Raw genomic sequence first — 13846 nt, 5'->3', positions numbered from 1 at the left:
CTCACATCCATACATGACCACAGGAAAAACCATAGCCTTGACTAGACGAACCTTTGTTGACAAAGTAATGTCTCTGCTTTTAAATATGCTATCTAGGTTGGTCATAACTTTTCTTCCAAGGAGTAAGCGTCTTTTAATTTCATGGCTGCAGTCACCATCTGCAGTGATTTTGGAGCCCCAAAAAATAAAGTCTGACACTGTTTCCACTGTTTCCCCATCTATTTCCCATGAAGTGATGGGACCAGATGCCATGATCTTAGTTTTTTGAATGACATATATACACTACCATATATAAAACAGGTAACTAATAAGTACCTACTATATAACACAGGTATCTCTACTCAATACTATGTATTGACCTATATGGGAAAAAAATCTAAAGAAGAGTGGATATACTTATATACATGTAATTGATTTACCGTGCTATACAGAAGAAAGTAACACAACACTGTAAATCAACTATATTCTAGTTTATGAAAGGATATACAGATGGCTTCCCTTGTGGCTCAGCTGGTAAAGAATCTGCCCTCAGTGCAGGAGACCTGGGTTCAATCCCTGGGTTGGGAAGATCCCCTGGAGAAGGGTAAGGCTACCTGCTCCAGTATTCTGACCTGGAGAATTTCAGGGACTGTATAGTTCATGGGATCACAAAGAGTTGGACACAACTGAGCAACTTTCACTTTCTTTCTCTACAGATGGTAAACAAGTATATGAAAAGATGCTCTACATAACATGTCATCTGGCAAAGGCAAATTAAAACAATGAGATTCCATTACACACATATGAGAACAATCACAAAATCTGGAACTGACAAAACCAGATGCTAGCAAGGATATGGAGCAACAGCAACTCTCATCCATTGGTGGTGGGAATGAAAAATGGTACAGCCATTTTGGAAGACATTTTGCTGATTTCTAAAAAACTAAACATACTCATACCATATAAACCAGCAGTCATGTTCCTTGGTATTTATTCAAAGGAGTTCACAATATATGTCCACATAAAAACCAGGCATAAATGTTTATTGCAGCTTTATTTATAATTGCCACAATTTGAAAGCAACCAAGATGTCCTTCAGTGAGTGACAGAAAAGGAAACTGTGGTATAAGACAATGAGATATTTTTCAGTGCTAAAAAGCAATGCACTATTAGGCCATAAAAGACATGGAAGAAGCTTAAATATATATTGCTAAGTAAAACAAGCCAGTCTACAAAGGCTACATACTATATGACTTCAACTATACAATATTCTGGAAAAAGCAAAACTGTGGAAATAGTAAAAAGCTCAGTGGTTGCCAAGGGTTAGTGGGGAGGAAGGGATGTATAGGTGGAACACAGGATTTTCAGGGCAGTGAAACTGCTCTAATATCATCAAAGCATGATGGGATACACGTCCTTATACAATTGTCCAACACCAACAATGACCCTAATGTGAACAATGGACTTTGGGTAACAGTGGTGTGTCAATCTAGGTTCACCAAACTATAACAAATCCTCCACTCTGGTGGGGCATGCTGATGATAATGGGTGTGGGGAGGAGGGGATAAGGAAAACATCTGTACCTTCTGTTCAATTTTGCTGCAAACCCTGAAACTTCTCTAAAAATAAAGTATATGTTTAAAAAATGAAGTGTCTGTGTTTCCTTGGATGTAGGAATAAAGTGAAATGAGTGATAACAATGCCTTCCTTGATGAAACTGAAATGGTGCTATTCTGCACACAAACTACAGTATGAATCACAGACCTGCTGGAAGGTGGGGTGGTGGTGAAAGCCTGTTTTATCTTGGAAAATATTATTTGGTGTGTTTCCCTGGGAGCTAACTCTGAAACAGACTATTGTAAAAAAAGCTCATTAGGGAGTGCTCCCAAGATCAACACTGGTGAGGGAAGTGAAAATAGCAGAATTAGGCAGAGAGAGAAGTTGGACTGCAGTAAATTAATAATAAGGCCTCAGATAACCCTAAAGGGATCCTGGGAAAGAACAAGGTCCTTTGGATTTGTGCTGATTTGAGGCACCAGTCACTGAATTCAGATCAGTTCTCTTGGAGCATGTGGACTTACCTGTTGTTGTTATTCAGTCGCTCAGTTGTGTCCAACTCTTTGTGACCTCATGGACTGAAGCACACCGGGCTTCCCTGTCCATCACCATCTCTAGGAGCTTGGTCAAACTCATGTCCATTGAGTCGGTGATGCCATCCAACCATTTCATGCTCTGTTGTCCTCTTCTCCTCTTGCCCATCAGGGTCTTTTCCAATGAGTCAGCTCTTTGAATCAGGTGGCCAAAATATTGGAGCTTCAGCTTTTTCAGCATCAATCTTTCCAATGAATATTCAGGACTGATTTCCTTTAGGATTAACTGGTTTGATGTCCTAGCAGTCCAAGAGGCTCTCAAGAGTCTTCTCCAATACTGCAGTTCAAAAACATCAATTCTTCAGCACTCAGCCTTCTTTATGGTCCTACTCTCATATCCATATACGATGACTACTGGAAAAGCCATAGCTTTGACTATATGAACCTTTGTCAGCAAAGTGATGCCTCTGCTTTTTAATACACTGTCGAGGTTTGTCATAACTTTACATCCAAGGAGCAAGTGTTTTTTTAATTTCATGACTGCAGTCACCATCTGCAGTGATTTTTAGAGCCCAAGAAAATAAAGTCTGTCACTGTTTGCATTGTTTCCCCATCTATTTGTCATGAAGTGATGAGACCAGATGCCATGATCTTAGTTTTTTGAATGGTAAGTTTTAAGCCAGCTTTTTCACTCGCCTCTTTCACTTTCACCAAGAGACTCTTTAGTTCCTTTTCGCTTTCTGCCATCAGGGTGGTGTCACCTGCATATCTGAGATTATCAATATTTCTCCCTGCAATCCTGATTCCAGCGCGTGCTTCATCCAGCCCAGTGTTTCTCATGATGTACTCTGCATATAAGTTAAATAACCAGGGTGACAATACACTGCCTTGATGTACTCCTTTCCCAATTTGGAACCAGTCTGTTGTTCCATTCCGGTTCTAACTGTTGCTTCTTGACCTGAATATAGGTTTCGCAGGAGGCAGGTAATGTGGTGTGGTACTCCCATCTCTTGAAGACTCTCCACAGTTTGTTGTGAGCCACACAGTCAAAGGCTTTGGTGTAGTCAATATAGCAGAAGTAGATGTTTTTCTGGAATCCTCTTGCTTTTTCTATGATCCAATGGATGTTGGCAATTTGATCTCTGATTCCTCTGCCTTTTCTAAATCCAGTTTGAACATCTGAAAGTTCTCGGTTCGTATACTGTTGAAGCCTAGCTTGGAGAATTTCAAGCATTACTTTGCTAGTGTGTAAAATGAATGCAATTGTGCGGTATCTTGAACATTGTTTGGCATTGCCTTTCTTACCTGAGGTAGGTATTTTCAGCTGAGAGAAATTTTTGGAGAACTGAGAGCACTCAGTTATCAGGCAGCAATGTTCTAGTAAGTGGGAATCAGTCTGAAGGAGGGTGTAGGCGGCACCCACAGAGAATCCACAGGAGTATCTGTTACAGCCCTAGCAAACATGACCATTAGGCTGCCCACAGGATAAAAAATTATGCTAGAGATATTATCATTACTGGTTACTTAGGTGAATGCTATCACAACACCACTTTTTGGCTCAGGACCTAGAAAAATATAATTTTTTAACTGTCATATGCAAGGCACTGTTGTAATATTCTCTCATGTGTTCTTAGTTCATTCACTTGTGACAACAGATTTTAATGTCTTCATTTTTAGATAAGAAGATTTAAGCTCATTGAGTTGCTCAACTCTCTGTTTCCCTGCACTGCTTACTAAGATAGCTTTCACAACTTGCTCTTAAGAGGATAGAATAGGCCTGAATTACGATATTTTCTTTACTGGGTGGTTTTGAAGGAAATGTGACATTCGAAAAATGGGAAGTGCTGGGCAGCCTCTGAGCTTTAAAGGAAGAATGTACCAAAAGACAGAAGAAGAGAAAACTCTGAGGGGAGGTAGGATGGTGCAAATAATGTTTTCACTCACTTCAAACTAAGGCAACTCTCTTTAAAAGGACTGGCCTCAGATCAAATAAAAATAAGTTAATGATTATTCAGTAATGTCAGCTGCCCATTCTAGGTTAATACTATGGTGAGTTTAAAAAGCCTTTTCTATACTCTGTCATGGAGAAAGCAATGTCACCCCACTCCAGTACTCTTGCCTGGAAAATCCCATGGACAGAGGAGCCTGGTGGGCTGCCGTCTATGGGGTTGCTAAGAGTCGGACACGACTGAGTGACTTCAGCAGCAGCATACTCTGTCAATTATCCATTGCTGCCCTTAATGGGAAATGTTTGGATCTGCATTATTTTTAAAGCTAAGAAAAAGGAAGGACAGCATGATTCTCACTTATTTTCACCTGACCCAAACTGTTTGAGTCAGCACATAGCAATATAAGTCCAATACCCTAACAACTAGATCTACACGCACCTTTAAGAAATGTTCTAATTTACACAGACCGTATTTTGTGTTTTAAAATGAGTACAACTTTGATATCCTGGACATGTATGGGATTCATGATAACATTTCGCATAGAGAAATCTTTAGTGCACAGAGAGATAGAGCAAAGAGTTTGTTGTGAGGAAGGCTGAAAAGTCCTGGGAGACTTTACCTTGAACAACAAAGCACTTATGGCAAGGTGGTAAGAGCTGAGACTAACTGGTTACAATGGACCCGCACAGCAGAGAGTAAAAACGTCAAGTCCCCCAAATCAGGGGAGATTTTCAAAGTGGGTTTAGGAGAATATATTTAACCATATTGTGGAAACTAGGAGAGGCAAGAGCACAGACTAGGAAAACTTTTCATGCTCATGCTCAATCACTAAGTCATGTCCAAGAATTTTATGACCCCATGGACTTTTAGCCCACCAGGCTCCTCTGTCCATGGGATTTCCCAAGCAAAAATATAAAAGTGGGTAGCCATTTCCTCAGAGAAGGTAATGCCACCCTACTCCAGTACTCTTGCCTAGAAAATCCCATGGACAGAGCGACTGGTAGGCTGTGGTCCATGGGGTCGCTAAGAGTCAGACATGACCGAGCGACTTCACTTTCACTTTTCACTTTCATGCATTGGAGAAGGAAATGGCAACCCACTCCAGTGTTCTTGCCTGGAGAATCCCAGGGACAGGGGAGCCTGGTGGGCTGCCATCTATCGGGTCGCACAGAGTCGGACACGACTGAAGCGACTTAGCAGCAGCAGCAGCAGCAGCAGCCATTTCCTTCCTCAGAGGATCTTCGTGACCCAGGGACTGAACCCATGTCTCCTGCATTGGCAGGCAGATTCTTTACCAGTGAGCCACTGGAGAAGCCTATTACTACAGTCTAAATAAGATTTCATCATGATCTGAACTCAGGAATGGACAACTGTATGTTCAAAAACCTCACAAGATGGTGTCATATCAGGCCTAGATTTCTTTTCCATATTTCTAAAATATCCTCCATTTTCAAAATAAAGTCTCTTTCTTGAGTACTAATCATGAATTTTCAAATGCCTATTATATGTTCTCTAAAGGAAACCTGATTTTGGAGCAAATTAGACAAATAAAATATTAGTCTTCTTATTTTCTACTGAAAATATGTTGTCCTTTTTTGTAAATATGTTGTTCTTATTTTCTATGTCAAATCCTGTTTATACATTCTATCATAATCTCAATTCATAATTTAAAATGCTTTAGTCTCCCATCACACTAAAACTGCACAGCAAAATCACTGGTATCATTATTCTTATTTTACAGATGGACTAACTGAGGCTCAGGAAGATTGGGTATATGATTAAATTCACAAAAAGAGTGAAGGCAGGATTTTGAGCCTGACTCTGACTCCAAAAAAGGTGTTCATTTCACTGCATCAAATTTTCATTTTTTGTTCCTCTTTTCATCAAGTACCTATTACTTTTTTCTAGGTCCTAGTTCTTGTGCTTGTACATTATTTTAAAATGACTTTTCTACATTTAATACCCTAATTCTCATCCTTATTTTCTAACATTTTAAGTACTATAATAGACTGATTTGATAATTTATTTCTATTTCCTTTTCTTCCAAGCCAGCTGACATCATCCTACTGGGTTTCTATTCTTAAGACGTCACCTCTACTTGGCTACTCCCTTACTCAAAAATATTTGTTGGCCCCCTCCTATCTATATAGTAAGCTGTCTACCTTGAAATACAACGCCCTTCACAATCTTGTTTCAATCTATTTTTCTAAATATATCTCCCATTGTTCCTAAATACACACAATCCTTGAGCCAAACTGATCTGTTGGTGTTAACTCACCACACTGTATCTTAAACTTTCCTGTGTCTACAGAGATTCCTGCTTTTGGCTCTCAGGATATGCAGTTTCCTTCATCTGGAAAAGCCATAAAGCTAGTTTGTATTGAATTTCTCTGATCCTCCAGGAACGATGCTAGGAGTTTTACAGGTAGTATTTCTAAACTTAAAAAAACAAAAACAAATTGAGAACAAACAAACAAACAAAAAAAAGAGAAACAACCCAAATGAAAAATAGGCCAAAGATAAAAAAAAAAAAAAAAAAAAAACTCCAAAGAAGAAATATAGATGGCCAATAGGCATATGAAAAATGCTCAACATTGCTAATAATTAGAGAAAGGCAACTAAAAATCTCCATGAGGTACCACCTCACACCAGTCAGAATGGCCATCATCAAAGAATCTGCAAGTAGCAAATGCTAGAGAGGGTGTGGAGAAAGGGGAACCCTCCTACAACTGTTGGTGGAAAGGTAAGTTGATGCAGCCATTGTGGGCGACAGTGTTCCTCATAAAACTGTGGGAGGTTCTTCATAAAACTAAAAGACGAATTACCATATGATCCAGCAATCCCACTCCAGGGCATATCTCCAGACAAAACTACAATTCAAAAAGGTGAATGCACCTGCAACCCTATGTTCACAGCAGCACCATTCACAATAGCCCAAACCTGAAAACGACTTAAATGTCCATCAACAGATGAATGGATAAACAAGTGGTACATACGTACAATGGAATACTAGTGCAAGTTGCTCAGTCATGTCTGACTCTTTGTGATCCCATGGACTGTGACCTGCCAGGCCCCTCTGTCCATGGAATTCACCAGGCAATAATACTGGAGTGGGTTGCCATGCCCTCCTCCAGGAGATCTTCTCAACCCAGGGATAGAACCCAGGTCTCCCACATTGCAGGCAGATTCTTTACTGTCTGAGCCACTAGGGAAGCCCAAGAATACTGGAGTGGATAGCATATCTCTTCTCCAGGGTATCTTCCTGACCCAGGAATTGAACCAGGGTATCCTACATTGCAGGTGGCTTCTTTACCAGCTGAGCTACCAGGGGAGTCCAATTGAATACTACTCAGTCATAAAAAAGAATGAAATAATGCCACTTACAGCAATGTGAATGCAACTACAGATGATCATACTAAGTTATGTCAGAAAGAGAAAGACAAATACCATGTGGAATCTAAAATATGGCACAAATAAACCTACCTATGAAACAGTCTCACGAACACAGAGAACAGACTGGTGGTTTCCAAGGAGGAGGGAGTCAGAAGAGGGATGTGAGTGGGAGGTTGGGGGTAGCAGATTTAAGCTTTTATATAAGAAATGAATTAACGAGGCCCCACTGTATTCAATATCCTATGATAAATCATAATAGAAAGAATATTAAAGAATGTATATATATGTATAACTGAATCTTTTACAGAAGAAATTAATACAACATTGTAAATCAACTATACTTCAATTAAAAATATTAAAACTGAAAAAAGAAAGTTGTAAATCTCTTAGTCCTTTAATATTAAGAAGTTTGTACAAGATGACACAACTACCAAGAGAATGGCATGACTGTCTACAAATTACATGTACTTTCATTTTTCTACACTGTGTTCTGATGTCTTTTATTTAAAATCTTATCTATAACTGAATGGACAACTAAAATCATAACTTTTTCATATCACATTTCTTATATATAAAAGCATGTAAAAGCCATAGTTCTCTCCTCTGAGCTCCTTAAATCCTGTGTGTGGGTGTGTGTGCACACACGCAATTCTTTTGAAATTAACCATAAACCTTGTGTCCCATAGTGCTTTTTTTGTATACTTGTAGTATTGCCCTAACTATATTTTACATTCTTCAAGAATATCCTTTTCCAGTTCAGAACTTTGCTAGAAATTTAAGTAGGGTTGAATAGGCAGAGAAATCATTTAACAACTTGGCAGGGAAAGGATAATTCAGGGAAGATGCGAAATGGTTCTTTAGCTAGCACAATGAAAGGTGAGAAGAATGCACAGTCACTGAAATGAATTCATTTCTCTTCCTGTTCCCCTCAAGCAGTCAGTCATGTCCCTCTAACCCACTTGTATGTAGAAACCAGAAACGGCAACAAACAAGAGTGACAATAAAGGAACAGGGGTTAACGTTGGGAAAGTAATGACTCTGTGACTGTTTTCAGCTTTTACGTGCTTTGGGTGGTACGGGGGAAGGAGGAAATAGCCAGATTAAGATTCATGTTGCGTGAGTCATAGAAAGGGGGCCAAAGTTGATACACACAGTGAAGTTCTACCATGGCTCGGTGAGGACTGAATCTGGAAGCAGCATTTACGCAAGGGTTTGTGTGGGTTGAGATGAACGGATTCTGAAGAAGGAGGTGACCCAGGAAATTTTAGTGTTCATAGGTAGACCAAATGTGTAATATCAAAAAGCCACTTGTGGTAATTTAGATAAAAGTGATTAAAATTTAAAGTGTAGTTCCTCGGTTGTATTAAGACTAGCCATATTTTAAGTGCTCACTGGCCATATGCAGCTAGGAGAGGCTGAATAAGGCTGTGCAGATTCAGAGCATTTCCATTCACTACGGAAGGGTTCTGACTAAAATACCGAAAACACACGGTATTCTTCCAGCTTTGTCTCCAAAGCCTATAGAGTGTCAGAGTGTGTAGTAAGCTGGATATATAATTTAAATTAATTGCAATAAGTTCAATTAGTATTTTAAATGTGGCCAGAGTAAAATTTTCTATTTTTCAGAGAATATTACTTTCAAGTTAGGATGGAGTTGAAAGTACTCAATATAGTGACATTTGAATTGGGCATTAACAAGTTTTCTAAGTTGAAAAGGACACTGTGGCAACAAGAATAGCCCAAGGTTAGAGATGAAAGACATGAAGTCTCACAAAATGTGTGGGAAATAGTAAATCATTTTGATTGCGATTTAGAATAAATATAGGAGAGAAATGTAAAATTTAGGAAAAATATAAAATTTAGAAATTGAGATCAACTAATGTAGGCTTAAAAGTTTGTCTTAAACAATGGATCTTACAAGTTGCCATTTGCTCCTTGGGAAGATAAATCTTCAGCCCCATGATGCCAGATTGAATAAATGTGCAATTAAAGAAAAGAGGAAGTGAGCTTCTTTAAGAGACTGCCCTAATAATCAGGAAGAGAGAGGAAATTATGTGCTTGGATAAGGGAGTTGGCAAAGGAAGCCTAAAGGGAGGAAAGGATTTGAAAACACTTTTGCATGCTATTAAATATATAAATACAGGGAGAAAGGAAGAATCAGAAAAGGCTCAGATTTCAAGTGAGGGATAAATACAATTATGCTGTTGCTCAAAGATAGTTGAGGGTTCATGAGGAGCTATCTTGAGTTCAGTTTCAAACACTGTCACTTTGAAGTGCTGTGGGACTTGCCACAGGCTTCCCGGGTGGCTCAGTGGTAAAGAATCCATCTGCCAGTGTAGGAGATTCGGGTTCGATCCCTGGGTAATCCCCTAGAGAAGGAAATGGCAACCCACTCCAGTATTCTTGCCTGGGAAATCCCACTACAGAGGAGCCTGGTGGGGCTACAGTCCACAGGGTTGCAAAGAGTTTGACACAACTTAGCTACTGAGCAACAACAAGACTAGCCACAAATTGAAGAGGATGGGGTGGTTCAGGTGGATGTAAACATTTGGGTTTACAGGGTTCATCTCCTGATCACTGAACCCCAAAAAGAAAACTAGATTGCCTGGAATATAAGCAGGGAATTTAAAAGACAGAAACATAAAACAATCTGGCTTAAAAAAAGAGTAACAGAGAAAGAATTTAGTGAAGACAAGGTGTGAAGTCAGAAAAGGATAATAGTCACAGTGTGAAAGCCACAGTGAGAGAGGCTTCAGAGGAATGAGTGGTTAGCGATTTCCAAATTTGCAAAGAATTTAAGGACAACTCCTAAAAGCTTTCTGGTAATCTGGAGCACATGAATGGCTACTGAGACATCTTTAATAGAGGTGGAGGGTGGCATTGCATGACTGACATAAGGGGTTATTTAGATAAGAGCTGTTAAGTAGGTCACTTCTATTTTATTCTTTTTTTCTCATATCTCCAACACATGTTCCACTCTTGATTGCTATTTCTCTGAGAAATAGAAACAACCAGAAGATACATTTAAACTCTATCACCATCACACCTAACCTCAATCTGCTTCTATATTTACTTGCTTTTCCTTCTCTCTCGTTCCTGTGAATGAACTGTCTGTTTAATAGAAAGCAACCATCCACCCCATTTCTCTCTACCGACTCAAGGATATCATTTCAACAGTACTGTCCCTTTTCTATTATGCACTATCAAATTTTACCATTGTTCTCCACTGTATCCTTCTCATCAGTACATACAAAAGCATTCTCTTTTGATCAGCTTCCCCTACCAATTACGATGCTAGTCCTCTCCTCTCCTTTATAAAAAGACACCAAGCAGATTATATGGCATTAAAAGATTTCCTAAAAACACTGCTTATTTATACTAAACAAAATGTTGAAGGCAATCCTTTCACTCACTGTTAAATATATATTAAACAATATAGTTTAGTATATATTTTTGAGCAGCAGGAGGACATCAGAGCAGAAACTGAGCTTCTGGTGAAAAGATTTTCAAAAAGTCAGTAGAATATTATTTCAAAGTCTTTTATTTATAGTTGAACTACATCAATACAAGCTATTAATTGTATGATATTATACCAAATAAATGGAGAAGGAAATGGCAACCCACTCCAATATTCTTGCCTGGAAAATCCCATGGTTGGAGGAGCCTGATGGGTTACAGTCCATGGGGTCATAAAGAATCGGACACGACTAAGTGACTTACTTTTACCTTCATGCCAAATAAAAGTTGCTTTTAGGGGGGAAAAAAAGGAAAGTAATGTCCAGTACAGTTTCTAATTTCTCTTCCCAACCACACATTCCCCCCACCCCGGCCACTCTTAACACTGCTTTGAAATCAATATTATCAAGATCAATATTTCTAAATCTTGTACCACCTCCAGATTCAGCCAACAGGGGACTCTTCCCTGGACCCCATGACTTGGAAATTCTTGCTCTGGCCCTTCATATTCTGAGCTTCTCCCCAGTGGAGCAAGGAGTTGAGGAGGCCAAGGGGAAATGCCCACTTGGCGTCTATGCTCTTCATCCAGCCCATACTCCAGGGAACCAGCACTGTGTAACTTCCTTTTAGTATCACTTAAACCCACTTCAGGATCTGCACGGGCCTCTTCTGTGAGTCTGATGACTCAAGAGTAGATCACACCACTGAATTTACTTATCCCTAGGTCAGAGAGATTGCCAAAAGTCAGCTGTTTGTCAGATGTTGCAAGAGTTGTCACACAGCAGAGCACTGAGTGGATAGTGGGAAGAGTAGGGGGCTAGGATTCTTACACTTCCACATTTCCATATTTAAAAGAAAGCAAATTGTGCTAAATTTGGACACATCTTTTTGTATCACTACAAAGTTACTTTTTTTTTTAATGTAAGAGGGAAGAATTTTTCTTGTAAGTTTGTAAGCTTGATTTATAACGTAAATATTTAGATGTGTAGCATGTACGCTTTGAATGATCCTCTGGCCATGGAAGTGTTAGCTGTAGGTCTGACTGGATTCAGTGATTAATTCTCAGTACATTTTTTTTTACTTGACCAGTCAGTAGCATGTGACAGAGTAAATCATTCCATTCTCTTAAGACCCTTTCTTTTCTTGGCTTCTAGGAAGACAGTGTATTCTCCAGATTCTCCTCTTTCCATGTTAGCAGCAACTTCTCAGATTTCTTTAAATGAGCTTAGACAGTCCCTGAACCTCTTTTCTCTCTTTCCATATCCCCCTCATTATTTCATCTACTTTTATAACTTTAAATGTCATTATCTGCTGATGACTCTCAAATTATATTCTAGCCTGTGTTACATGTAGAATCTGGAAAAAAAAAAAAGATACAAATGAACTTATTTACAAAACAGAAAAACATTCACAGATAGAAAACAAACTTATGGTTAACAAAGGGGATAGCAGTGGAGGGTCAGGGAAGGAGATAAATTAGGAGTTTGGGACTAACATAAACACACTGCTGTATGTAAAATAAGAAAACAGAAAGGACCTATTGTATACCACAGGAAACGAAGCCCAGTATCTTCTAATAGCCTATAATGGGAAAGAATCTGAACAAGAGTATCTATGTATGTATAACTGAATCACATTGCTATACACTTGAAACTAATACATTATATATTAACTATGCTGCTGCTAAGTCACTTCAGTCGTGTCCGACTCTGTGTGACCCCATAGACAGCAGCCCACCAGGCTCTGCTGTCCCTGGGATTCTCCAGGCAAGAACACCAGAGTGGGTTGCCATTTCCTTCTCCAATGCATGAACGTGAAAAGTGAAAGTGAAGTTGCTCAGTCGTGTCCGACTCTGAGCGACCCCATGGACTGCAGCCTACCGGGCTCCTCCGTCCATGGGATTTTCCAGGCAAGAGTACTGGAGTGGGGTGCCACTGCCTTCTCCGATATATTAACTATACATCAATTTAAATAAAAGACAGAAACAACATTCTAGCCAGAATTCTGACATTGAAACTCATATTGATAGCCTGCTTGAACACTTGATTTGGCTAATAATTTTTCAAGTATATGATATTCAATTGAGCTCCTGATCTTTCTCCCCTAACTCTCCTTACTCCACAGTATTTCTCATCTCAGCATGTAGAAACTCCGTTCCTACAACTACTCAATTTCTTTCTTTCTCTTTAGTACTGCATCTCAATCCCTGCCAGTTCTAACTGTAAGATGTATCCAAAAATCTGTCCACGTGTTACCATAGCAACAATCCAGCCTAAATCATGTTGCCTTTCACCTGGATTATTGCAAAATTTTCCTCATTTCTTGAAAATGTCATCCAGAATTCTCAGTTAACATGTTGGTTCCATCAATTTATTTCACTGCTTAAATCCCTGTATTGTCGTCCAGTCTCTCACAGGGCTGAGTCCGGAGCTGATTCAGGAGTCCCTCATTCAGCTGAAGGAGCACCCCCATGCTCACCCATTCTGCCCTCTACTACTCCTTTCCCTGCACTCACTCGACTCCAGCCACGCTGGTTCCCTGTGATTCTTCAATCACACTAGGCAAGTGCCTGCCTCAAAACCTTCACAATTACTATTCCCTTTGCTCAGATTTATCTTTCTCTAGATGTCTGTGTTTTTCTTTCCTCATTTCTTTGATGTCTTTGCCCAAATGTTACTGAAGTGAACATTCTGCTGTACCATTAAGATCTCCTTTCATGCCTGATTCACTCATTCTTTCAGCTCTTGGCTGTGTTGGCAGATAAGTGCCTCTGCAGGGCAGGGTCCTGGACCAAAAGGACCTGCCTTGTCCAAGGCTGTAACTCCCCCCTGAAGGCAGCCCTCATGCAATGACTGGGCAGCTTGGGAGTATAAAGGTTAATCTCCCTTCTCAAGACAACTTTGAAGAATCAGTCCAGTTACAGACCTCCAAAGGATCATCTGTGACCCCTATTACAACAGCATTGTGGTTCACCCTTGC

Source organism: Bison bison, unplaced genomic scaffold (assembly GCF_000754665.1).
Source record: "Bison bison bison isolate TAMUID 2011002044 unplaced genomic scaffold, Bison_UMD1.0 scf7180017864260, whole genome shotgun sequence".
NCBI classification, from domain to species: domain Eukaryota; kingdom Metazoa; phylum Chordata; class Mammalia; order Artiodactyla; family Bovidae; genus Bison; species Bison bison.
The sequence above is the reverse complement of the archived record's forward strand: the minus strand, read 5'-3'. Positions refer to the sequence as shown.